Source organism: Antechinus flavipes, chromosome 5 (assembly GCF_016432865.1).
Source record: "Antechinus flavipes isolate AdamAnt ecotype Samford, QLD, Australia chromosome 5, AdamAnt_v2, whole genome shotgun sequence".
Classification (NCBI taxonomy): domain Eukaryota; kingdom Metazoa; phylum Chordata; class Mammalia; order Dasyuromorphia; family Dasyuridae; genus Antechinus; species Antechinus flavipes.
Window position 1 is genome coordinate 88,134,135 of NC_067402.1, and position 26,820 is coordinate 88,160,954.

The following is a 26,820-nucleotide window of genomic DNA, read 5'->3' on the forward strand; positions in this document are numbered from 1 at the left end:
GAGACATGATAAATGTAAATGTAAATACAAAGATACAGTTTATCACTATTTCCACAAAATTTAACTAATTTAAAGTAGTTGACATATAGGAGAGACTAAAACAAAACAATCTAGACAATACTTTAATTAGAAAGGAAAGAATGTTTACCTTTGCTTGAAGAAAATGGTTTCTCTGCCTTAGAGAATATCTGTGACAACCCTTTCTCAGAAAATTTGGAAAACTCAAAAGTGTATTGGAAAAAATCGATTTACATGTCAGACCTAAAGAAGGGCAATGTCAAGGAATATACCATTGCATTCATTTTGTATGTAACAAGATTATGCTTAAAATTCAGCAAATGAGGCTTCAGTAATATATGAACCAAAAATAACCAGAAGAATAGGATGGCTTTGAAAGAGGAAAAAGAACTAAAAACCAAATCACCAACATTTGCTAAATGATGGAGAAAGCAACAGAGTTCCAAAAAAAAAATTCTAATTCTGCTTCATTGACTATACTAAAGCCTTTGATTATGTGGATCACAACAAAATCTGGCAAGTCTTCAAAGATATAGGAGTACCAAATCATCTTACTTGTCTCCTAAGGAACCTGTATGGGAGTCAAGAAGCAATACTTTGAACCAAACATGAAACAACAGATAGATTTAAGATTGGAAAAGAAGTATGACAAGGTGTATATTGTCAGCTTGGAGATCTAAATTATATGTAGAGTGCATCATGTAAAATGCCAAGTTGAATGAATCAAAACTCAGAATTAAGGTTGCCTGAAGAAATATCAACAATCTCAGATATTCAGATGATACTATTCTGATGGCAGAAAGTGAAGAAGTCTCTTGATGAGAGTGAAAGAGGAGAATATAAAAGTTAGCTTGAAACTTAATATCAGAAAAAAAAAATTAAGCTCTTGGCAACTGGTTACATTCCTTCCATAAAATAGAGGGAGAAGAAATAGAAGTAGTGTCAGATTTTATATTCTTTGGCTCAAAGAGCACTGCAGATGACAACTGCAGCCATGGAATTAAAAGACACTTGCTCCTTGAAATGAAAGCTAAGGCAAATTTAGACCTAATACTAAAAAGGAGAAATATCTTCTCATCAACAAGGTCCAGATACCAACACTCTGTTTTTTATCAGTAGTAATATATGCCTATGAAAGTTGGGTTTTAAGGGAAGTTAAACAACACAGAATCAACTATTTTGAATTGTCATTCTGAAGAATACTTTTGAGAGTCCCTTGGACAGTAAGGAGGTTAAATTAATGAATACTTACAAAAATTAATTCAGAAGGTCAAATACTGAAGCTGAAACTTAAATATTTGGGCCACATAATGAGAAGACAGGACTCAGTGAAAAACACACTTATGTTGGGGGAAAAAATGAAGGAAAAAGGAAAAGAGGGAAGCAGGGGATGATGGATGAGTAGATATTGTCATGGAAATAAGAAACATGAATTTGGACAGGTTTTGACAGATAGTGAAGGACAACAGAACCTAGTATACTATGGTCCATGAAGTCATGACAAGTTGGACATGACTGAATAACTGAACAAGGACAAACTATTTTTTTTATCTTCAGGATTCATGTTTCCTCCCTGGCCCTTTAAGGGGCAAAAACTTTCTAACTCTTTTGAAAGAAAATTTCATGGCATGAAAATTTTTATTGAATTATCTAGGAATATTTGATCTCTTTAATTTTTTAAAAAACACACCTTCAATAATATTTTTCCATTTCACTTTTCTTTCACATGACGACAGAACTCACATACATTTAAAGGCTTAACAACAGTAGGATTGACCCAAGTCTTAAGACAATTTCCAGAGGGTTCAGGGTCTACACATATGATGCCTCAATAGCCATGTGGAAAGTTCTTTGTTTTTTTTTTTTAATTACCTAGTTTTTGAGGACTTCAAGCCTCAAATGCAAGCTTAATTAAACCTAGTGAAGAGCAAAGCAAATAAGCTTTAAAAGTCCCATGTTTTGGCTCATAAAATCTCAATACAACAAAAGAGGAAATATTCAATTATTCCTATGAGGCTGTAAACATTTTATTGCTCTATCCTCTCATTCCTCCTAAGCCTCTTTGAAGCATTCAGGTTCAGTCAATGTTCCACTTCTCTTCCTCTCTCCTCACACATGATCTTTTTTATGTACTTGAAAGATGAGTTTGTTTTTCAATTTACACTCCTTTCTATCACTCCAGTGCTTTGAAGAAAGAAGGACAGAGAGGTGAGGCTAGATGCTTTCATAATGACTATTAGAGGACATGGCTGGGCTTCTTTTTCCACTTTTCAAGGAAAGAAGAAACTGGTACTTTCAAAGAAATTGGAGTTGGGAACATAAAAATTAGTCGAGTTGCTTATTTTATCTGATATATAAATTCCAATTCTGAATGAATTAATGAACAAATGAATTTATTGAGTTCTAAATATGGTGCAAAACACCATGCTAAGTATTAGCGATGCTAATAATAGCTAAGTATTAGGGATGCTAATAATACTACTATTATATGATTACTATTAATAACAATGGTAGTATTTATAACAATAATAACTATCTTTTATAAAATGTTATAAGATATGCATAATGTTTTACATGCTTTCTAATTTGGTTCTCACAATTACCCTGTGAGATAGACTCATATTCCGATCTTACAGATGAAGAAACTGACATTGAGAAGTTAAAGGATTTGTGCAATGTCACATAGCTAGTGTCTAAGAAAATAATTGAACTCAAATCTTCATAATTTTGACTCCAGATGTCTATTCACAAAGCTGTCTGGGTAATAATGTAAAGGTAAAAATAGTCTTGACTTTCAAGGAACTCATATTTTATCTAATAAAAAATATATTAAATGGAAAGAAAGTTGTAGCTACAAGTTAAATGAAAAGACCCAATGGACCTTAGGGCACAGCACATTATGCTGAATAATAAGGGCTAACACTATGATATAAGTTTTTAACTATAGCTTATAAGTCTTTTTCCCTACCCCAATAACTACTAATTCCTTGAAGATAGGAACTAGTAAAGAAACTATAACTCACAGAAATCTCAGGTGACCGCATTTTTAGTAATAAAGCATTTTAATTAAGATATAGACTTTTTAGACAAAATTAATGTATACTTAACAGACATTATAGTATTAAAAATAACTATTATATGTACTAGAAAACAAAAAAAAAATAGTATGGCTTGCTTTATTGTGGTATTCATTTTATTGAGGTAGTCTGCAACCTAATCCACAATATCTCCCAGGTATGCCTCTCTCATCCATAATGTTCTCATGCTGACTTTATAGGGCTAGCAAAAGCATATCTTAAGAATCTCAGGAAAGATTCAAAAATCTTTACTGGTCCAGAAGATGTTCCTTTTACTCACCCATCAGGATGTCCCTTAAGTCAGTGATAACAATAATAAGGTTCCCAACAATCCATATACTTAGAAGACCACAGAGTAACATGATTATATTCTAATGTGTTTTTATTTATTTTGTCAAATATTTTCCAATTTTCCTTTAATCTACTTCAAGAATTAAGTATTTTATATTTCTGCCTTAAGTCAGAACTATGGATACACCATATTTTATTACTCTCCTTATTCTACTTTAGAAAGCAGTGATAGTTAATTTGATATTCATTTAGGTTATCAATAACCTTTTAAAATATGCAAATATTGTCATTATGCTTTGGAGTTAATTATCTTTGGTTTTCCTCTAACATATCACAGAAGTTGGATAAAGGGGAAAGAAGTTAAAGCAATGTCTTTTGGAGCTGGGAGAACTACAAGATAAGATTAAAATGGATGTGACACCACAGGGACATATTAGAGCATTAGATACATGAGGAATGAAACAAAGGAGTCACCATCACAGAGAAGCCAGACTGAGAGAAGGAGGTAAAAACAAAAAGGATATTGAAAGCAAGCCATACTTCCTCCAAAGTTTTGCTAAGAAGAGACAGGAGGAAGTAGAAGAAAAGAACTATCTTCTTACTTTACTTCTATCCCCTAATTTATGACACAAAGGATATCATTCAAAGAGGTACCTTTTAACCAAAAATTATCTTTTTTAAGGCTTGTTTAATGTTAAAATTATTCTTGATAACCATTTAACTATGAGTTATGGTAGAGTGAAGGCATACTTAGAATGAAAGGACCAAAATTCAAATTCTGGGCCAGCTACTTGCTACCTATTTGTCTTTAAGCAAATTACTTAACTTCAATTTCCTTATATGTGAAATGAATTCTAAATCCCACAAAAGAATTCTCTAAATTTTCTAAGTTTCTAAGTCATTTTCTACAACACATCTGCTATTCATCGTGTCAGTAAAACATGCCTCCATAAGACAATATCTGGGCAGAAACATACTGTCAGTTGAAATGACTCAATTTGTAAAAGATTCATTTCTAGGGTTTGAGAGATGTGAGATAGGTAGAAATACATTGTCATTAGGCATTTCAGAGATGTTGCCAGTGCATTGATCCTATTTTTTAAACTACCAATATTGCTAATTAGGTATTTTGCCTCTATAGAGATAGCTTGTGATAAATGTCACACTACACAGAGGTCATGATTTCCCAAAGCATCTGCTTAATGCATTAAATTGGAGGCAGAAAAAAAAAAAAGGGGCTCCCAATTAATCCTTCAAGTATGCAGAAGATAACAATTTGATTTTTATTGGTAGTGCATTTTCATGGTAACCCCAGCCAACTGCTCATTTAATTTGCTTTTGGCTTTGGGATTTTGGATCAATGTGATAAATAAATCACATTGAACAAGAACTTTATTGGTATTTGGATGAATATTAATGGCCTTGTAAGACATGCTGTTTGGCCAAAGCTATCAGGATTAAAGTAGAAAATATATAAGAAACTCGCTATGACAGGTGGTTGTCAGCCGCTCTGCAGTTACACATCTAAAAAAGCATTGAGTCAATACTTCCCAAAGTTGATATGATTTCATGATATTCAATGTATTATTTAAGGATAAATACCAGCACAAATTTCCCTCATAAAATTTAAATTTAAATAGAGCTAATTAGCCAATATGCAATGAAGGCAGCACTTCCCTAGATATTAGATTAAGGAAGAAAGTAGCACAATAGACCTCAGAGTTAGAAGAACCTCAGAGGTCATTGAATTTCATCTCCTGCCTGATAAATGAATCCCTTCAACAGAAACCTTGACAAGTTTGGATATCTCTGGGGACCAGAAGCTCATTACATCAGAAGGCAGTCTATTCTGTTTTAGGACCTGCCCATTTCTTAGGAAACTGTTCCTTAAAGTAAGCTAAGAAATGATCCATTATAATGTTAATCCATTTTTCCTATTAAAATAATATTTATTTATATAAAATAAGATGTTATTATGAACTTTCCAATTAAAATTATATAAATAAGATGTTATCATGAACTTTGTTTCACCAATAAATATTTCTACGCAGGAAGAAATTTTTTTAAAAGAAGATCAAATATTAAATCATAAAACTACCCTATATAACTTGCTATTTTTAAATTTGCATTGAATTTTACATAGTATCAAAATTGGCTTTCTTATCTATGAATTTTCTTTTTTCTATATGTTTTTAATATTTAGTTGATCTTTTTTTATTACTATCCTCCTGCACAAAACAACTTCCTTCCCAAATAAAAGTTCTCCCTTGTAATAAATAAGTGCAACCAAGTAAAATGAATCAGTATAACATTGGAGTATCTGAAAATAACACATGTCATGCTATACCTGCAAAGTATATCATCCCTCTGCTAAGAGGTAGAAAGCATGCTTTAATCTCTGTCTTCTGGCAACTTCAGTCCATTATTATTAAGTTTGCCATCTGTGGCTACACCAAATATCTTTAATTCTTCTTCTGTAGCAGCATCATTTCAGTTATTTGGCAAAATTTCTTATGGTCAACTATTTTTTATGGTCAACCATTCCCAATAAGATCAGAGGTGAAATAAAGTTGCCCATTATCTCCAATAATATTCAATATTGTTTAGAAATGTTAACTTTAGCAATAAGAGAAGAGAAAGAAATTAAAGGAATTAGAGTAGGGAATGAGAAAACCAAATTATCACTCTTTGATATAATTTACTTAAAGAATCAACTCAAAAACTACTACAAACAATTCACAACTTTACCAAAGTTGCAGGATACAAAATAAAACCACAGAAATCATCAGCATTTCTATATGCTACCAATAAAGTCTAGCAGCAAGAGCTACAAAGAGAAATTCTATTTAAAATTACAGTACATAATATAAAATATTTGGGAGTCTACCTGCCAAGACAAAGTCAGGAACTTTATGAACAAGTCAAAACATTTTCCACACAAATAAAGTCAGATCCAATCAATTGGAAGAATACCAAATGCTCATAGGAAGGCCAAACTAATATAATAAAAATGACAATTCTACCTAAATTAATCTACTTATTCAGTGCCATACCAATCAAACTTCCAAGAAATTATTTTACAGAGCTGGGGAAAAAAAAAAAAAAAAAAAAAAAAAAACAAAGTTCATCTGGAAGAACAAAAGGTCAGGAATTTTGAGGGATTTAATGAAAAAAATGCAAATGAAGGTGACCTAGCTATACCAGATCTAAAACTGTATTATAAAGCAGCAGTCATCAGCACCATTTGATACTGGTTATGAAATAGAGTAGTTGATCAGTGGAAGAGGTTAGGTTCACAAGACACAATAGTCAATGTCTATAGTAATCTAATGTTTGATAAACCCAAAGACCCCTCCCCTAGATGGCAAATAATCAATCCAATATATGTTAAACATGCAGTTCTTCTATACGTCTTCCACAATTATCATGCTGCACAAGAAAAATCAGATCAAAAAAGGAAAAAATGAAAAAAAAGTAAGCAAAAAACAACAAAAATAGAGAAAATACTATGTTGCGATCCACACTCAGTCCCTACAATCCTCTCTCTGGGTGCAGATAGCTCTCTCTATCATAAGACCATTGGAACTGGCCTGAATCACCTCGCTGTAGAAAAAAGCCACATACATCAGAATTGATCATCAAATCTTGTTTGTTGCTGTGTATAATGTTCTCCTGGTTCTACTCACTTCACTTATCAGTTCATATAAATCTCTCCAGATAGTTCTTGAATTATCCTGCTGATCATTTCTTATAGAACAATAACATTCCATAACATTCATATACCCTAACTTATTCAGCCATTTTCCAATTGATGGGCATTCACTCAGGTTCCAGTTTCTTAGTCACTACAAAAAGGGCTGCCACAAACATTTTTGCACATGTGGGTCCCTTTCCCTCCTTTAAGATCTCTCTGGAATATAGATCCAGTAGAAACACTGCTGGATCAAAGGGTATGCACAGTATGATAGCTCTTGGGACATAGTACCAAATTGTTTTCCAGACAACAATCGGTTAGATCGGTTCACAACTCAACCAACAATTAGTGTCCCAGTTTTCCCACAGCCCCTCCAACATTTATTATTATCTTTTCCTGTCATCTTTGTCAATCTAAGAGGTATGTAGTAGCACCTCAGAATTATCTTAATTTGCATTTCTCTGGCCAATAATGTTTTAGAGAATTTTTTCATATGACTAGAAATGGTTTTCATTTCTTCATCTGAAAATTGTCTGTTCACATTCTTTGATCATTTATTGATTGGAAATGGCTTGTATTCTTATAAATTTGAGTCAATTCTCTATATATTTTAGAAAGGAGGCCTTTATCATAACAATGGCTATAAATTTTTTCCCAGTTTACCACTTCCCTTTTAACCTTGTCTGCATTAGTTTTGTTTGTACAAAAACTTTTTAACTTTATATAATCAAAATTATCCATTTTATATTCCATAGTGTGCTATAGTTCTTCTTTGGCCACAAATTCCTTCCTTTTCCACAAATCTGAGAGGTAAACTATCCTTGGTTCATCTAATTTGCTTATAGTATCATTCTTTTTTTAAATTTTTTTTATTATAGCTTTTTATTTACAAGTTATATGCAAGGATAATTTCACAGCATTGACAATTGTCAAACCTTTTGTTCCAATTTTCCCCTCCTTCCCCTCCATTCCCTCCCCCCTATGGCAGGTTGACAATACATATTAAATATGTTAAAGTATAAATTAAATACAATATACGCATACATGTTCTAACAGTTATTTTGCTGTACAAAAAGAATCAGACTTTGAAAAAGGAAATCAAAAAATGCAGGCGGACAGAAATATAGGATTTGGGAATTGTAGGTAATGGTTCATAGTCATCTCCCAGAGTTCTTTCACTGGATGTAGCTGGTTCAATTCATTACTGCTCTGTTGGAACTGATTTGGTTCTTCCCATTGCTGGAGATGGTCACGTCCATCAGAATTGATCATCATATAGTATTGTGGTTAAAGTATATAATGATCTCCTGGTCCTGCTCATTTCACTCAGTATCAGTTCATGTAAGTCTCTCCAGGCCTTTCTGAAATCATCCTGCTGGTCATTTCTTACCGAACAATAATATTCCATAATATTCATATACCACAATTTATTCAGCCATTCACCAATTGATGAGCATCCACTCAGTTTCCAGCTTTTGGCCACTACAAAGAGACCTGCCACAAACATTTTTGCACATACAGGTTCCTTTCTCTCCTTTAAGATTTCTTTGGGATATAAGCCCAGTAGTAACACTGCTGGATCAAAAGGTATGCACAGTTTGATAATTTTTTTGAGCATAGTTCCAAATTGCTCTCCAGAATGTCTGGATGTGTTCACAATTCCACCAACACTGTATCAGTGTCCCTGTTTTCCCACATTCCCTCCAACATTCCGCATTATCTTTCCCTGCCATTCTAGCCAATCTGACAAGTGTGTAGTGATATCTCAGAGTGGTCTTAATTTGCATTTCTCTAATTAATACTGACTTGGAGCAACTTTTCATATGGCTAGAAATAGTTTCAATTTCTTCATCTGAGAATGGTCTGTTCATATCCTTTGACCATTTATCAATTGGAGAATGGCTTGATTTCTTATAAATTAGAGTCAATTCTCTATATATTTTAGAAATTAGGCCTTTATCAGAACCTTTGACTGTAAAAATGTTTTCCCAGTTTATTTATTGCTTCCCTTCTAATCTTGTCTGCATTCGTTTTGTTTGTACAAAATATAATCAAAATTTTCTGTTTTGTGATCAATAATGATCTCTAGTTCTTCTTTGGTCATAAATTCCTTCCTCTTCCACAGGTCTGAGAGGTAAACTATCCTATGCTCTTCCAATTTATTTATAATCTCATTCTTTATGCCTAGGTCATGAACCCATTTTGACCTTATCTTGGTGTACAGTGTTAAGTGTGGGCCAATGCCTAGTTTTTGCCATATTAATTTCCAATTTTCCCAGCAATTTTTGTCAAATAATGAGTTCTTATCCCAAAAACTGGGGTCTTTGGGTTTGTCATACACTGGATTATTAAAGTTATTGGCTGTTTTGTCCTCTGAATCTAACCTATTCCATTGATCAATTAGTCTATTTCTTAGCCAATACCAGATGGTTTTGGTAACTGCTGCTTTATAATATAATTTTAGATCTGGTACAGCTAGGCCACCTTCATTTGATTTTTTTTTCATTAATTCCCTTGAAATTCTTGACCTTTTGTTTTTCCATATGAACTTTGTTGTTATTTTTTTAGGTCATTAATATATTATCATTCTTTATGTCTAAATCATGAACCCATTTCAATCTTAAATTGGTATAGGGTGTTAGATGTGGGTCAATATCTAATTTCCATCATACTAATTTCCAATTTTCCCAGCAATTTTTGTCAAATAGTGAGTTCTTATCCCAGTAGCTGGGGTCTTTGGGTTCTGGCTGAGCCAATCAGTGGCTCAGAAAGCTAGCTGTGAGACCTCCAGCCCCAGTGTAAAAGGCAAATCTGGAGTTCAAGCGCCTCTGCACAACAGACCAAATCAATCAGAGACAGTGACAAAGCTGCCAGAACTTTTGTCCCCAGTGGGATAAACCACTAAGAGGCTCTTGAATCCCTGCAAAATAAATTTGAGATAATGACCCCCTGTGCCCTAGAAGCAGAGCTCAACTTTAAGAACTGAGCAAAAAAGCAAAAAAGATCCATGACAATAACTTTCTATGGATCTAGGGAAGATCAGAACACAAACTCTGCAGTGGCAAAATGCCTACATGTGAAGCCTTAAAGGGAAATATGAATTGGTTTCTAACTCAAAAGATCTTCTTGGAAGAGATTGAAAAGGATTTTAAAAATCATGTAAGAGAGGCAGAAGACAAATTGGGAAAAGAAGTGAGAGCTATGCAAGAGAATTATGAAAAAAATTCAACAACTTGAAAAAGGAAACACAAAAATATATTGAAGAAAACAACTCCTTAAGAAATAGATCTGGTGAAATGGAAACAACTCCTTAAAAAATAGAATTACAGAAATGGAAAAAAATCCACTGAACAAAACAACTCCTTTAAAAGTAGACCTGGCCAAATGGAAAAGAAGTTAAAAATCTAACCAAAGAAATATCCTTATGGAATCCATGATTAAATCCCTTGCTCTTAGCTCCCTGTGACATTAAATATCAATCTTGATGCTGTCATATAAATACAATTTAACCTTGAGTGATTCATATAGACATGACCTTAAGCATGAACACCTAAGTCAAAGCATTTTTCAGTTCCCCATTTCTCTAATGATTTTTTTAAAAAGCTACTATGACTTTCTTCAGACAATAATGAATGGAGGGATTTGGAAATAAGGTAGAGTGGAGATGAGAATGACACAGTATAGAGCAGAACTAGTTTAAGAAGTTCTGGGCAATCAGGAGACAGTTTAGTAGGGAAATAATAAAGGGAGAAGTGAAGTTCAGAAAGAAGCCAAATATGAGAAATCAGATTTCTCTTTCTTGGCTGTAGAATATAAACCTAGTCCAAAGAAGGATTAGATTAGGCAGCTGTTCATATGATATCCTTTTACAATACACCAATAGCCTTTCCATTCCCAAAAAAAGTCTCTCTGTACACCTAAAATGAAAAAGAAAACAAAAATTTGTACAATTTTATCTCCTGCCCTGATGCTTATGCCAGAGACTTCTATGTATTTTTGCCATCATGATTCATTGCCTGGACCAAACAATAATGTAGCTTCAAATAACACATCAGATGATAAATTTTATTTTGTTGATTCCAAAAAATAAATCTGGTTTTTCTAGCACCATATTTTCAAAGCAATACCAATTGAACTTAAAAATGAGTGGGAGAGAAAAATGGGCTTTGGGGATGGGATATACACCTGCCTCAGAAGCTAACTGTGTATTACTAAACATTTACTATGCATTTTTGTTTCCAATAGCATGTTCACATATTAAAGCAAATAAAAGCAAATAAGCGTAACAGCAAGAGCAACTATAATGTTGACTATACAACATTGGAATTCAGTTTTTTGACATGTCAAGCAAAGTGAAAAAAAAAAAAGTTTACCTGTTTCAGTAAGCAAGGAGAGATTAACTGCTATCCCAAAACTCAATCAGAAAGCTCCAATTCAGGTCCCTCATCTGTAAAATGAAGCAATTAACTAGATTCTAAAGTCCAACTCTAACATTTGATGGTTACCTGCTTACAAAGAATATATCAGTCAAGTCTTTATTGAATGTCTATCATAAGCATAGTTCTGTGACTATCTGAAATTTACAACAACACTATTTCAGAAAGCATTTTTATCTTAACATGATATGATATCTACCAGGTTCCCTGCTATATAAGCCAGGCTAGTTTAGTTCTTTTTACACAAAAACATTAAGGAAACTGTTCTCAACATCTAATTGGCTTAGAGAGTTAAGGCTCAAGCCCTTGACCAACTTCTTGATTATCAAAGGCCATGAAAAGGTAATCCTCCATGAAGAGTCAATTCCTTTTAGATTTATGGCCATTCAAATCACCAAATCATTTCCTGCTAGTCAGATTATATGAAAATTAAGGTGATGCTTCATCTCCTCAAACTAAGTTGCTGTATTTTTTTTCATGCTATGGTTGAGGGAACCTCTTTTAAATGTTTCATAATTATTTCATTTCCTTCTAATCTCAAACCCGAACTACCCTGTCAGTATTGACTCATAAAACATGACTCCCTCAGTACCTTCTTAATTTTACCAATTTAACTAGCTCTTGACTTTGATTTTCTTTAAAAAGCTGAAATATATGTTGGTGGAGTTGTGAACGAATTCAACCATTTTGGAGAGCTATCAGGAATTATGCCCCAAAAGTTATCAAACTGTGCTTACCCTTTGATCCAGCATTGCTACTACTGGGCTTATATCCCAAAGAAATACTAAAGAAGGGAAAGGGACCTGCATGTGCCAAAATGTTTGTGGCAGCCCTTTTTGTAGTGGCTAGAAACTGGAAAATGAATGGATGCCCATCAATTGGAGAATGGTTGAGTAAATTGTGGTATATGAATGTTATGGAATATTATTGTTCTATAAGAAATGACCAGCTGGATGAATACAGAGAGGCCTGGAGAGACTTACATGAATTGATGCTAAGTGAAATGAGCAGAACCAGGAGATCATTATACACTTTAACAACGATACTGTATGAAGATGTATTCTGATGGAAGTGGATATCTTCGACAAAGAGAAGATCTAACTCAGTTCCAATTGATCAATGATGGACAGAAGCAGCTACACCCCAGAGAAGGAACACTGGGAAATGAATGTAAACTGTTTGCATTTTTGTTTTTCTTCCCAGGTTATTTTTACCTCCTGAATACAATTCTCCCTGTGCAACAAGAGAATTGTTCGGTTCTGCACACGTATATTGTATCTAGGATATACTGCAACATATTTAACATGTATTAGACTGTTTGCCGTCTAGGGGACTGGGTAGAAGGAGGGAAGGGAAAAGTCAGAACAGAAGTGAGTGCAAGGGATAATGTAAAAAATGACCCAGGCATATGTTCTGTCAATAAAAAGTTAAATAAATAAATAAAAAGCTGAAATATAGTTTGTTACATCACAGTTATTTTTCAAATTACACATTGTCATGATAAACCCTACCTTGTAACAAAGAAAAATAATCCAACAAAGTTAAAAATCATTTCTTACAGTATATGCAACAAGTTCTACATTTATCCTCCATCTCTCTGTGAAGATAAGTGTATTTCATTATCATTTCTTGGGACCAAATTGGTAACTGCAATTAATATGAGTTTCCTGGTTTTCAATATCATTTTTTCTTTATATGACTATAGTTGGGCATGTTTTTATCCTGCTTCTGCTTTCTTCTATATGCAAGGTTTTGCTTTAATATAGATAATTTCTTATGTCTCAGGCATGATCTCTTGCATAAATATCCCACAATATCTTCAGCAATTCCACAAGTGAAGACCAACATTTTTCACTAAAACAACAACAACAAAAAAATACTGTTTCTCATTCTTTTCTTACTTGTTTCTTCCCTTTTATTTTCCTTTTATTCTAAAGATGTTGCTGAAAACATTCTGAGTAGTATTACCTCAATGTATTCATTTATTTAAAAAACTTTCATTGAAGAATCTATCATATTCAAGGATACTGTACTAAGTGCTGAGATGGGTTAAACGTTAAAGAATTTACTTCCCAGTTACAGAGATAAAAACTAGATGCCTAAAAACTTAAATTAACTACAAGTTAAATGAGAGAACCAATTGTTACACGAGTTAAATGGGGGAAAGATCACTATGGGCTTGAGTAGACAGAAAAGGCCTCACAGAAAAGTTGGAAATTTACCTAAAATCTTAAGAACAAGTAGGATTTGGAGATGGAAAACGAGAAGGGCACTAGCACAGGTGGTGACAGAGAAGGGGAATAGTGGCATTATTAAATGCAAAGAAATGTACAACGTATGTTCAAAGAACAGAAAACTGAATAACTGAGGCAAAGAGGTCATGTAGGAAATAGTGGAAGATAGTCTGCAAGGGTGGGTAGCTAAAGGTCAGATTGTGGAGGTCTTTTGAATGTCCAGAAGAAGAATTTAGGTGTTTGGATTTTTTTAAGCATGACTAGGACATCACACCTCCCTTGCCATCACAGTTTCAAACTTTGAGGAAAACAGGACATGCTATTCCAATATGATGGACAAAATTTTGTCATCCAGACTCCATGGTAACTGAAATCATGACAACCCCATTTAGTGCAGTGAGACCTTAAACTTTAACTCAGCTTAAATTGCTTTCTAGTGAGGTTAACTTAAAGGGCTAATTTCTCCCTGTGCTCTAGCGACCTGAAAGAAGACATGCAGCTTCTATTGCTCCATACCTACTTATAGGGAGGAAACAAGGAGGTAACATTTTTTTAAAGAAATAAGAAAAATACAGCTGGGGAGAATGGAAATTTGTTGATGCTGTAGAAATATAAAAACAGAATCCTAAAAATAATGTATTAAATTATTGATTTTTCCTCTAGAATTTTAGATTAATCTGTTGGCCCAGCGGTATTTTAAATAAAAAACCTGAGGAAATGAGTAAAGAAATGAAAAACTTATTCAGGTTAGAATGCTCATAGGAAATAGAGAAACTAACAATCTGTTGACAAGTATTTATGGAGTACCTACAATTTCAGCTATCACCTCTGCATCAGAAACCTCCCAAATACATCTCCAGCCCTATTTTTCTTTTGTATTTACAGATCCATATTGCCAAGTAGTCAAATGTTAGAATTGTAAGCATATACCTACTATGGCAGAGGTCTCATTATTCTCCTGTAACTGTAGCATAGTCCCATTCTGCCACTAGCCTCCTAGCAGGTATTCCTATCTTCACTCCCTCCTTACTCTACTACACTTTTAATATCAATAATTGACTATAATCTTCTTTATACATAAATATGATTATGCTACTTCTCTGCTCAAAACTTTTTAATGACTTGTCTACAATATAAAATTTATACTCCTTGGCTTCATGGTTAGGTCTCTCTACAATTTAACCCCACAATACCTTTCAATCCTCCTTTTACATTATTTTTGACCTCTATTCCCCAACTAAATTGTACTAGTAACCATTTGCTGTGAAAGTTCTGCATTTTTCTGCCACCATGTCCTTGCTCACATCTCCTATGTCTGATATACATTTTTCCTTCTTTCTCTGTTGAATTACAATTCATCCTCAAAGGATGAGTCCAAAAAGGCCTACACTATGGCATAATTCTCTTCATCACATCAGAAGTCTTCTTTTTGTAGGTTTCTTCTGAGCTTTCTACCACTCAAGCCTCTCCCCAGCTTTAGAACTAGGAGGCTGCTGAATACAACTGTCTCTGATCCATCCAGTTCTATAAAAACTTTACCTTTTAGACATTCACATAGTACTTTGTTTAGATCTCCCTTATGAAGAGATCATGTATCATCTTATTTCATAAGGACATGTGATGGTATGATATGATCATGTTAGACCATGTTTTAACTAAATCTTGAAATTTTCCTCAGTGTTTACCATGGCATTTTATACACTAAAATATTTAATAACTCTTTATTGACTTTGGGAACAAATCAACACATGATATATGATCTTAAGGAACTAACAATTTAATAGGGAGACAAAACAACAAAGTGTTTATATTAGCTATAAATGCAATATTCAAAAAAGTGAGAGATTTGCATGATGCAAATACAGGATGCCTGTAAGTCAGGCAAAGTTTCACAGAAAAGGTAAAACTTAATCTTGAAATTTGAACATGATTTGTATTGGTGGGAGGAAGGAGAAATATTCTTGAGTAAGAAAGAGAGCAAAGTTTTTTTTTTTTTTTTTAAAGAATCATTATATATCTTTGTAAGGCAAAGTAGTATATCTTTGTTAAAACTGGTTAATTGGATAGATTAACCTGTACATCTATTTGTTTCCTTCTCTTGGATGTATCTCTGGGTAAAATTTAATACATTAGGCTATATCTCAAATTGTTTAATTTTTCAGGTAAGGAATACACCAAAGCTAATAATGACTTTTTCCACAAGCTCATAAACAACTGTGTCCTTGAGAACAGCTTCTAAAACTTTTCCTATTCCCTTGGATATGTCTGTGTCAAGAGTCTGTGTCACTTGCAATCAGTGGTTGTCAGACCCTGACAGCAGAAGAGAATATTGTGGAGGCAAAAGTGAGCATGGCACATATATAATGTTGAGCTTGAAATGATGTTCAATTTTTTCCACACAAATCCTACTGAATTGAATAAGACATTATCTCATATAAGGGTTGTTGGATTATTCTCTGTTGGTTTTGCTTCTAAGCAGTCATTATGGGCATTCAATAAAGAAAAAATGTTGGCCCTTTCTTCCAAACATATTTCTGATAACAATGTTTACTTTTGTTAAAAAATGAATGCCATATTCTTTGCTCCAACAATGTCACTACTGGATCTGTATCTCAAAGAAATCATAAAAGAGGGAAAAGAACCCACATGTGCAAAAATGTTTGTAGCAGCTCTTTTTTGTGTTGGCAAGGAACTGGAAACTGAGTAGCTGTCCATCAATTAGGAAATGACTGAATAAGCTATGGTGTATGAATATAATAGAATAATATTGTTCTATAATAAATTATAAGCCTGGAAAGATTTACATGAACTGATGCTGTGAGAGTATTGAGAAGAACCAGGAGAATATTATATACCGGAGCAACAAGCTTATATGATGATAAACTATGATAGATTTAGCTCTTCTCAATAATACAGTAATCGAAAATAATTCTAATAAACTTGAGATGGAAAATGATATCTACATCCAGAAAGAGAGAACTATGGAGACTGAATACAGATCAAATTATGCTATTTTCATCTTTTTATTGTTGCTATTGGGAAAAATCTCATGATTTTTCTCTTTTGTTCTGACTTTTCTTTCACAACATGACTAATATGGCAATATGTTTAAAATGATTGTACATGTATAATCTGTATTAAATTAGTTGCTGTCTTGGAGGGAGGAAAAGAAAGGAAGGAAAAAAAATTGGAACTCAAAATCTTACAAAAATGAATGTTGAAAGCTATATTTACATGTCATTTAAAAAACAAATACTCTTGAGAACCCCTTCCAAAAAAGTACAAATGCTAGAGTTGTTCAATGAAGATGATGATGCTCAAAATTGATCATTTGGAAGAAAAACAGAAGTTATATCGAATCACTGAGGACAGACAACTGTCAGGTAATGGCTGTGCCCATGTTGGGATCAGAAATACATCTATCCATCATCCAGTTATGAGGTCTGAAAACTCTCAATATTTGATTAACTTAGGAATCATTTTAATTAAAATTAAGGGTAATTCCCTGGTCAATAATTACAATTTATCCAAACAAAAATACATCCCACCCATTTTAAAATTAGCAGAGAGCAGACTTTCTTAGGAAAAAAGACATAGAATGTAGAAGTTTTTATATAAGAGATTGGATGAAAAAATCTGGCTACAAGCCATTACCTGGACCTCATGAAACAGAATATTGAAGGCCTTTGGACTAGGGTGACACTGTAGTCTACTGCTGCTAGTAGAAAAACCATCAGAAACATTGGCAATGATTGCTTTGGAGCTGTAATGGATCAGATGCTTCACAGTGTGGGAAAGGAAGGAGAGAGCAGTAAAGTTTACTTAGCTGAATTGTCTTGAACCACTATTCTAAAAGTCTATATTACCAAGTACATTTAATGAAAAAGAATAGCCATTACCAGTGCCAATAAATTTTGTTAAGCTGCCTGATTTGGGTACCTTTAAGTAGTTTGTCACAAACTAAAATTATAAAATGAGAATGAGAATCAGTTTAGGTTCAGGAGCATATGAAGTAGGCTGCTATATTACCTGTTTTCCTTTTTTTTTTATATTTTTATTTTTTATTTAATGATTACTTTATATTGACAACATTACCCTTGCACTCGTTTCTTTTCCGATTTTTTTTCCCCTCCCTCCCTCCACCCACTCCCCTAGATGGCAAGCAGTCCTTTATATGTTGGATATGTTGCAGTATATCCTAGATACAATATATGTTTGCAGAACCAAACAGTTCTCTTGTTGCATAGGGAGAATTGGATTCAGAAGGTATAAATAACCCGGGAAGAAAAACAAAAATGCAGATAGTTCACATTCGTTTCCCAGTGTTCGTTCTTTGGGTGTAGCTGCTTTTGTCCGTCATTTATCAATTGAAACTTAGTTAGGTCTCTTTGTCAAAGAAATCCACTTCCATCAAAACATGTCCTCATACAATATCGTTGTCGAAGTGTATAATGATCTCCTGGTTCTGCTCATTTCACTTAGCATCAGTTCATGTAAGTCTCGCCAGTCCTCTCTGTATTCATCCTGCTGGTCATTTCTTACAGAACAATAATATTCCATAACATTCATATACCACAATTTACCCAGCCATTCTCCAATTGATGGACATCCATTCATTTTCCAGTTTCTAGCCACTACAAATAGGGCTGCTACAAACATTTTGGCACATACAGGTCCCTTTCCCTTCTTTAGTATTTCTTTGGGATATAAGCCCAATAGAAACACTGCTGGATCAAAGGGTATGCACAATTTGATAACTTTTTGGGCATAATTCCAGATTGCTCTCCAGAATGGTTGGATTCGTTCACAACTCCACCAACAATGCATTAGTGTCCCAGTTTTCCCGCATCCCCTCCAACATTCATCATTATTTTTTCCTGTCATCTTAGCCAATCTGACAGGTGTGTAGTGGTATCTCAGAGTTGTCTTAATTTGCATTTCTCTGATCAATAATGATTTGGAACACTCTTTCATATGAGTGGTAATAGTTTCAATTTCATCCTCTGAAAATTGTCTGTTCATATCCTTTGACCATTTATCAATTGGAGAATGGCTTGATTTCTTATAAATTTGAGTCAGTTCTCTATATATTTTAGAAATGAGGCCTTTATCAGAACCTTTAACTGTGAAGATGTTTTCCCAGTTTGTTGCTTCCCTTCTAATCTTGTTTGCATTAGTTTTGTTTGTACAAAGGCTTTTTAATTTGATGTAATCAAAATTTTCTATTTTGTGATCAGTAATGGTCTCTAGTTCATCTTTGGTCACAAATTTCTTTCTCCTCCACAAGTCTGAGAGATAAACTATTCTATGTTCCTCTAATTTATTTATAATCTCGTTCTTTATGCCTAGGTCATGGACCCATTTTGATCTTATCTTGGTATATGGTGTTAAGTGTGGGTCCATGCCTAATTTCTGCCATACTAATTTCCAATTATCCCAGCAGTTTTTATCAAATAATGAATTCTTTTCCCAGAAGTTAGGGGCTTTGGGTTTGTCAAACACTAGATTGCTATAGTTGACTATTCTGTCTTGTGAACCTAACCTTTTCCACTGATCCACTAATCTATTTCTTAGCCAATACCAAATGGTTTTGGTGACTGCTGCTTTATAATATAATTTTAGATCAGGTACAGCTAGGCCACCTTCATTTGATTTTTTTTTCATTAATTCCCTTGAGATTCTCGACTTTTTATTGTTCCATATGAATTTTGTTGTTATTTTTTCTAGATCATTAAAATATTTTCTTGGAAGTCTGATTGGTATAGCACTAAATAAATAGATTAGTTTAGGGAGTATTGTCATCTTTATTATGTTCGCTCGGCCGATCCAAGAGCACTTAATATTTTTCCAATTATTTAAGTCTGACTTTATTTGTGTGGAGACTTTTTTATAATTTTGCTCATATAATTCCTGACTTTCCTTTGGTAGATAGATTCCCAAATATTTTATGGTATCAACAGTTATTCTGAATGGAATTTCTCTTTGTATCTCTTGCTGTTGAGTTTTGTTGGAGATGTATAAAAATGCTGAGGATTTATGGGGATTTATTTTGTAGCCAGCTACTTTGCTAAAATTATGAATTATTTCTAATAGCTTTTTAGTAGAATCTCTGGGGTTCTCTAGGTATACCATCATATCATCTGCAAAGAGTGATAGTTTGGTTTCTTCATTGCCTACTCTAATTCCTTTAATATCTTTCTCGACTCTTATTGCCGAGGCTAGTGTTTCTAATACGATATTAAATAATAATGGTGATAGTGGGCAACCTTGCTTCACTCCAGATCTTACTGGGAAAGGTTCCAGTTTTTCTCCATTGCATATGATGCTTACTGATGGTTTTAAATATATGCTCCTGACTATTTTAAGGAAAAGTCCATTTATTCCTATGCTCTCAAGTGTTTTTATTAGGAATGGATGTTGGATTTTATCAAATGCTTTTTCTGCATCTATTGAGATGATCATATGGTTTTTGTTTGGTTATTGATATAGTCAATTATGCTAATAGTTTTCCTAATATTGAACCAGCCCTGCATTCCTGGTATAAATCCTACTTGGTCATAGTGTATTATCCTGGGGATGATTTTCTGTAATCTTTTTGCTAATATTTTATTTAAGATTTTAGCATCAATATTCATTAGGGAGATTGGTCTATAATTTTCTTTCTCTGTTTTCAGCCTACCTGGTTTAGGTATCAGTACCATGTCTGTGTCATAAAAGGAGTTTGGTAGGACTCCTTCGATCCCTATTTTTTCAAATAGTTTATTTAGCATTGGAGTTAATTGTTCTTTAAATGTTTGGTAGAATTCACATGTAAATCCATCTGGTCCTGGGGATTTTTTCTTAGGGAGTTGATTGATAGTTTGTTCTATTTCTTTTTCTGAGATGGGACTGTTTAGGATATTTACTTCTTCCTCTGTTAGTTTGGGCAAGCTATATTTTTGGAGGTATTTTTCTATTTCATTTAAGTTGTCGAATTTATTGGCATAAAGTTGAGCAAAGTAACTCCTAATTATTGCTCTAATTTCCTCTTCGTTAGTGGTGAGTTCTCCCTTTTCATTTTTAAGACTAACAATTTGATTTTCCTCTTTCCTTTTTTTAATCAGATTTACTAAGGGTTTGTCTATTTTGTTGGTTTTTTCATAGAACCAACTCTTAGTTTTATTAATCAATTCAATAGTTTTTTTACTTTCAATTTTATTGATCTCTCCTTTTATTTTTAGAATTTCAAGTTTAGTGTTTGACTGGGGGTTTTTAATTTGTTCCTTTTCTAGCATTTTTAGTTGCAAACCCAATTCATTGATCTTCTCTTTCTCTATTTTATACAAATAGGCCTCTAGAGATATGAAATTTCCCCTTATTACTGCTTTGGCTGCATCCCATACATTTTGGTATGATGTCTCATTATTATCGTTTTCTTGGGTGAAGTTATTAATTATGTCTATGATTTGCTGTTTCACTCAATCATTCTTTAGTATGAGATTATTTAGTTTCCAATTATTTTTTGGTCTACTTCCCCCTGGTTTTTTGTTGAATGTAATTTTCATTGCATCATGGTCTGAAAAGGATGCATTTACTATTTCTGCCTTACTGCATTTGAGTTTGAGGTTTTTATGTCCTAATATATGGTCAATTTTTGTATGGTTCCATGAACTGCTGAAAAGAAAGTGTATTCCTTTCTGTCTCCATTACATTTTCTCCAGAGATCTATCATATCTAACTTTTCTAGTATTCTATTTACCTCTTTGACTTCTTTCTTATTTATTTTGTGGTTTGATTTATCTAATTCTGAGAGTGCAAGGTTAAGATCTCCCACTATTATAGTTTTACTGTCTATTTCTTCTTGCAGCTCTCTTAGTTTCTCTTTTAAGAATTTAGATGCTACCCCACTTGGTGCATATATGTTTAATATAGATAGTGCTTCACTATCCATGCTACCCTTTAGCAAGATATAGTGCCCTTCCTTATCTCTTTTAATTAGATCAATTTTTGCTTTAGCTTGATCTGAGATCAGGATGGCTACCCCTGCTTTTTTGACTTCACCTGAAGCATAGTAGATTTTGCTCCAACCTTTTACCTTTAACCTGCATGTATCTCCCCGCTTCAGGTGTGTTTCCTGTAAACAACATATTGTAGGATTCTGGCTTTTAATCCATTCTGCTAACCGCTTCCTCTTTATGGGGGAGTTTACCCCGTTCACATTTATGGTTAGAATGACCAATTCTGTATTGCTTGCCATCTTGTTAACCCCGGTTTATGCTTTTCTCCCTTCTTTCCCCTTTCTCCCCCTTCCCAGTATTAAGCTTGTGAGCACCACTTGCTTCTCACAGCCTTCCCTTTTTAGTATCTCTCCCCCCGCCTTAGAGTTCCTCCCCCTATCTTACCCCTTTCCCTCCCAGTTCCCGTATTCCCTTCCGCTTAGCTTATTCCTTCCCTTTTCACTTTTCCCTTCTCACTTTTCAATGAGGTGGGAGAAGTTTCACCATAGATTGAATATGTCTTAAGATTTTTCACTTAAAGCCAATTCTGAAGGCAGTAAGATACCCACTATATTCATCCCCCTCCATTCTTTCTCTCAGATATAATAGGTTTCCTATGCCTCTTCATGAGATGTACTATCCCCACTTTACCCTTTTTCTGGTACAATGTCCTTTCCACATCAATTTCTAGAACAAGGTATACATGTATTCTTTATACATCTATATAGTCAAAATATAGTTCCCAAGATTAATCTTTACCTTTTTAGATTTCTCTTGAGTTCTATATTTGTAGATCAAACTTTTTGTTAAGTTCTGGCTTTTTCATCAGAAATAGATGAAATTCGCTTACTTCGTTGAATGTCCATCTTCTTCCCTGGAAAAAGATGCTCATTCTTGCTGGGTAAGTTATTTTTGGTTGCATACCAAGTTCCTTAGCCTTTCGGAATATCATATTCCAGGCCCTTTGATCTTTTAATGTGGATGCTGCCAGATCCTGGGTGATCCTTATTGTGGCTCCTTGATACTTGAATTGGGTTTTTCTAGCCGCTTGCAATATTTTTTCCTTCATCTGAGGGTTCTGGCATTTGGCCACTATATTCCTTGGTGTTTTGATTTTAGGATCCCTTTCAGTGGGTGATCGATGAATCCTTTCAATGTTTATTTTTTCCTCTGTTCCTATGACTTCTGGGCAGTTCTCTTTGATAATTTCCTGGAAAATAGTGTCCAGGCTCTTTTTTTCATCATGTTTTTCTGGGAGTCCAATGATTCTCAGATTGTCTCTCCTGGATCTGTTTTCCAGGTCTGTTGTCTTCCCCAGAAGGTATTTCACATTCTTTTCCATTGTTTGATTTTTTTGGATTTGCTTGACTGATTCTTCTTGTCTCCTCGAGTCATTCAATTCCATTTGTTCGACCCTGATTTTCAGTGAAGTATTTTCTTCGCTCACTTTTTTAAGATCTTTTTCTAATTGTCCCATTGAGTTCTTTTGTTCTGTGGAATTTTTTTCCATTTCGCCAATTTTGTTTTTTAGAGAGCTATTTTCTGTTTCCAGTTCACCAATCCTATTTTTCAAGGATTTTACTTCTTTATCCACTCTCTCTTTAACTGACTTCTCCAGGCTCTTTTCCCAAGCCTCACTCTGCTTTTCCAATTTTTTTCTAGCTCCCTTGTGAGAGCTTTTTTAATCACTTCTATGAGGTTCATCTGTGCTGAGGAACAGATGATCTCCTCCTTTGGGGATTCACCTGGGGACTGCCTGTTTTTAGTCTCCTCAGGATTTAGAGTCTGCTCTCTATCTGTATAGAAGCTGTCAAGGGTTAAAGTCCTCTTCAGCTTCTTGCTCATTCTGTCTAATAATCAGAGACAGACTAGCAAAGAAAAACAGAAAAAACTGGAGTCTTTCTTTGGGGGAGGGGCTGGGTATGTTATCGAGCTTCCTCTCCAGACTGCAGGGGGCAGCAGTGAGGCACTAGCAGGACTGTGATGCGCCTGCGCGCTGAGATCCCAGAGCGTGCTGAGTCACTGTGGGGGGGGGGGGGGGGGGGGGGGGGGGGGCGGCCAGGTCCGAGAGACTCCAGCTGTTTGGGGTTGTATTCTTCAGCCCCGGTGTTTTTAACTTCTCTGCTGGGCTGCTGACTTGCTGCTGGAGCAAAGTATCCAAACCTGTAGCGAAGCTCTCCCCGCAGAGACGGCTGCGATCACTCCCCACCTCCTCTCCAGTCTGCTCCTGTGCCCTCACTGCCACTGCCCGCCGCCTGCGCCCGATCTAAAACCGTCCCAGCCCTCCAGTAAAGACAGACCTTTCTTGGCGAATCTCAAGGCTGGCTTCTCTTGGTAACTATATGTGGGTTTTTTTCAGTCAAGCATTAATTCAGAGGCTTGTAATGAAGTGGATAGTGAGAGAAAGCGTGGAGCTTATGCAGCTGTGTGCCTCCTCTCCGCCATCTTAACGGAAGTCCTATATTACCTGTTTTCCAATTGAGAAATCCCCAGCCATATCTGAATCTATGCATTCTCTCCTTGGGACATTAACTGGAAGGAAAGAAGCTGAGAGAGAATATGTGTGACTAATGAATTCTTCCTTAAGTATCTGGTGTCCTGAGGACCCAGGACTCCAAGTACTACCACATGTCACACAAGGGGATAGTGTTATCAGAGATGAGTCAGTGATTAAGGGGCTTTCAGAAATAACATCAAACTTCACTTTTAATGGAGGCACAAACTGCCCCCATCTCCCTAAGAGGATATTTTGAAAGTCCAAATATACAATCATGAAAACAATTGATTCATGATTGAGGCAGGAAGACTTACTGTTGATGATAGATATCAAAAGGGGAAGAGATAAAGACTCACTAAAGATATATTCTATCTCTGTTATCTAAGAGTGCCTTAGTAACAACAACAATAATAGATAGCATTTATACAGGGCTGTATGGTTTCAAAGCACTCTATGAATATCTCCCTTTACCCTTACAACAATTTCCATTATTTCCATTTCCAGATGAGGAAACTGAGGCAAACATAAGTTAAATGGGATGCCCAGGATCACACAGATATTATCAGTCCAGATTTGAATAAAGGTCCTCCAAGTCCAGAATTACAATAATTCATTGAATTATTGTAACTACTCCCAAAGTGAAACATCGCTTTAGTTAAGAGATTTTTACCTGGAGCAATTCTTTTAAGTGACGCCTCCCTAATGAAACCGTCCCTCCTCTAACCCATTTCTCTGAAATCTATTTCAAAGACAATCTTTTTGACACAATTTAATCTTTATCACGATACTATTTTGTTGATTTCTCTTCTTACTTCACATGACAGTCTTTTTATCCCAAACAGATATAATCTTATTTTATTTTTGACTATTTGCATTGACTAGCACAGTTCTGGCTATATCACTGTTATATATTTCTTGTTTGATTTGAGACCTAGTATTCTTGACAAGGTCAAGAAACTATACTGTACTCTTCATTTAATTAAATATATAGACACACAAAAACTCCCTTGCCCTAAATAGCTGAAAAGATGAGAGGTACCAAAACTAACTAGCAAAAACATTACTCCCTCTTCCCTTTGGTTTCTTATGCTCATCAAATAGATTTTTTTTTTAAGAGGGGGGTCATTTATTTTCCTCTCTTAGTCTGGAGAGAAGGAACATTAATCTCTCATTTCCACTAAGCTAGACTCTAATGCATCGAGGAAAGGAGAGCCAAATGTCACTAAATAAAACACTGAAAAACAAGATTTATTTACTCGTAATTGCATTCCTATTATATCAGTTACCTAGTACGTTTGTCTTACTGAATTAACAATGTGAGAGTAGAAAACCCACAGGATATAGAGCAAAGTGTCATGCATGACAATATGAATTAACTAAGCACAATTTACCAGTTCTAATAAAATCATTTTTATTTATGTCTGGGTACTAATGTACTTTGACACACTCCTAATTTCTTTTTTGTTATTTATTAAACAGAAATCTGACAATCCACTAAATCACTATGAGTGATTCCTTTTAAAATTGGTTCCGTTTGCTAGACACAAGTTATTTTTCATTTAAGAATTGAATTGTATATCAGCAAATCACTTATAAAAATGTAAAAAGAAATAAGGCATAGGCAAAGTTAATGGCCTCTGATATTGGGTAACTTCAAGGTCACTTTATGCCCACCGCATATCTTCCCCATAATCCTGACTGAAATTCCAATAGTTAAAGAAACTCTTTAGGGTTAAGAACTGAGTTTTGGAGGAGATCTGAAATAACTTAGGAAAGGGATTTTAGAGGGATGACACATTACCATTACCTTCTCTCAACTTTTTTCAAAATCAGATCAATTTGCAGAGAAGCAATGTTTCAGGAGATGCAAGATGGAACAGACACATTTATGAGAGGAGTTGAGAAACATTTGGATTATGAAAAAGATGCCCAAAAGAGACATTTCTTTGTTGAAATGCTATCCATTGTTTCCCCTGCTTCACTCTTTATTTGTATTGTAGTGCAGCTAGTTCCTGTCCACCAAATTCATTTTCATTGCCTTTGAGATGATCCTCAACATTGCTTCTTCAGTGACTACATAAGTGTTAAAGAATGCTTCTATGATTTGCAGCCATATTTCATCATCAGTGATAGACAGATCAGATTTTATTTCAGGAGAAATTTGGAATCATTAAAAGAACTATACAAATCAAAATCCACTATTTTAACTTTTCCTCATTCATTGACTTTTTTTTTTTTTTGCTGAGGCAGTTAAAGTTAAGTGACTTGTCCAGGGTCACACAGCTAGGAAGTGTTAAGTATCTGAGACCAGATTTGAACTCATCTTCCTGACTTCAGGTCTGGTGCTCTATCAACTAGCTGCCCCTCATTCATTGTCCATGTCTCTTTCTCTGTGTCTGTCTCTCTGTTTCCCTGTCTGTCTCATTCTCTCCCCATATATAAATAACTTATGTACATATATATGTTTACAAACATTGTGTTATTATATAAATAATATTCATTTATATTTACATAGAACGATGAGCCCTATTGGTCATTCATCCAAATGCATGTTGTACTCTAGCATTCTTCAACTACTTTTTTGGGTTTTTTATTTA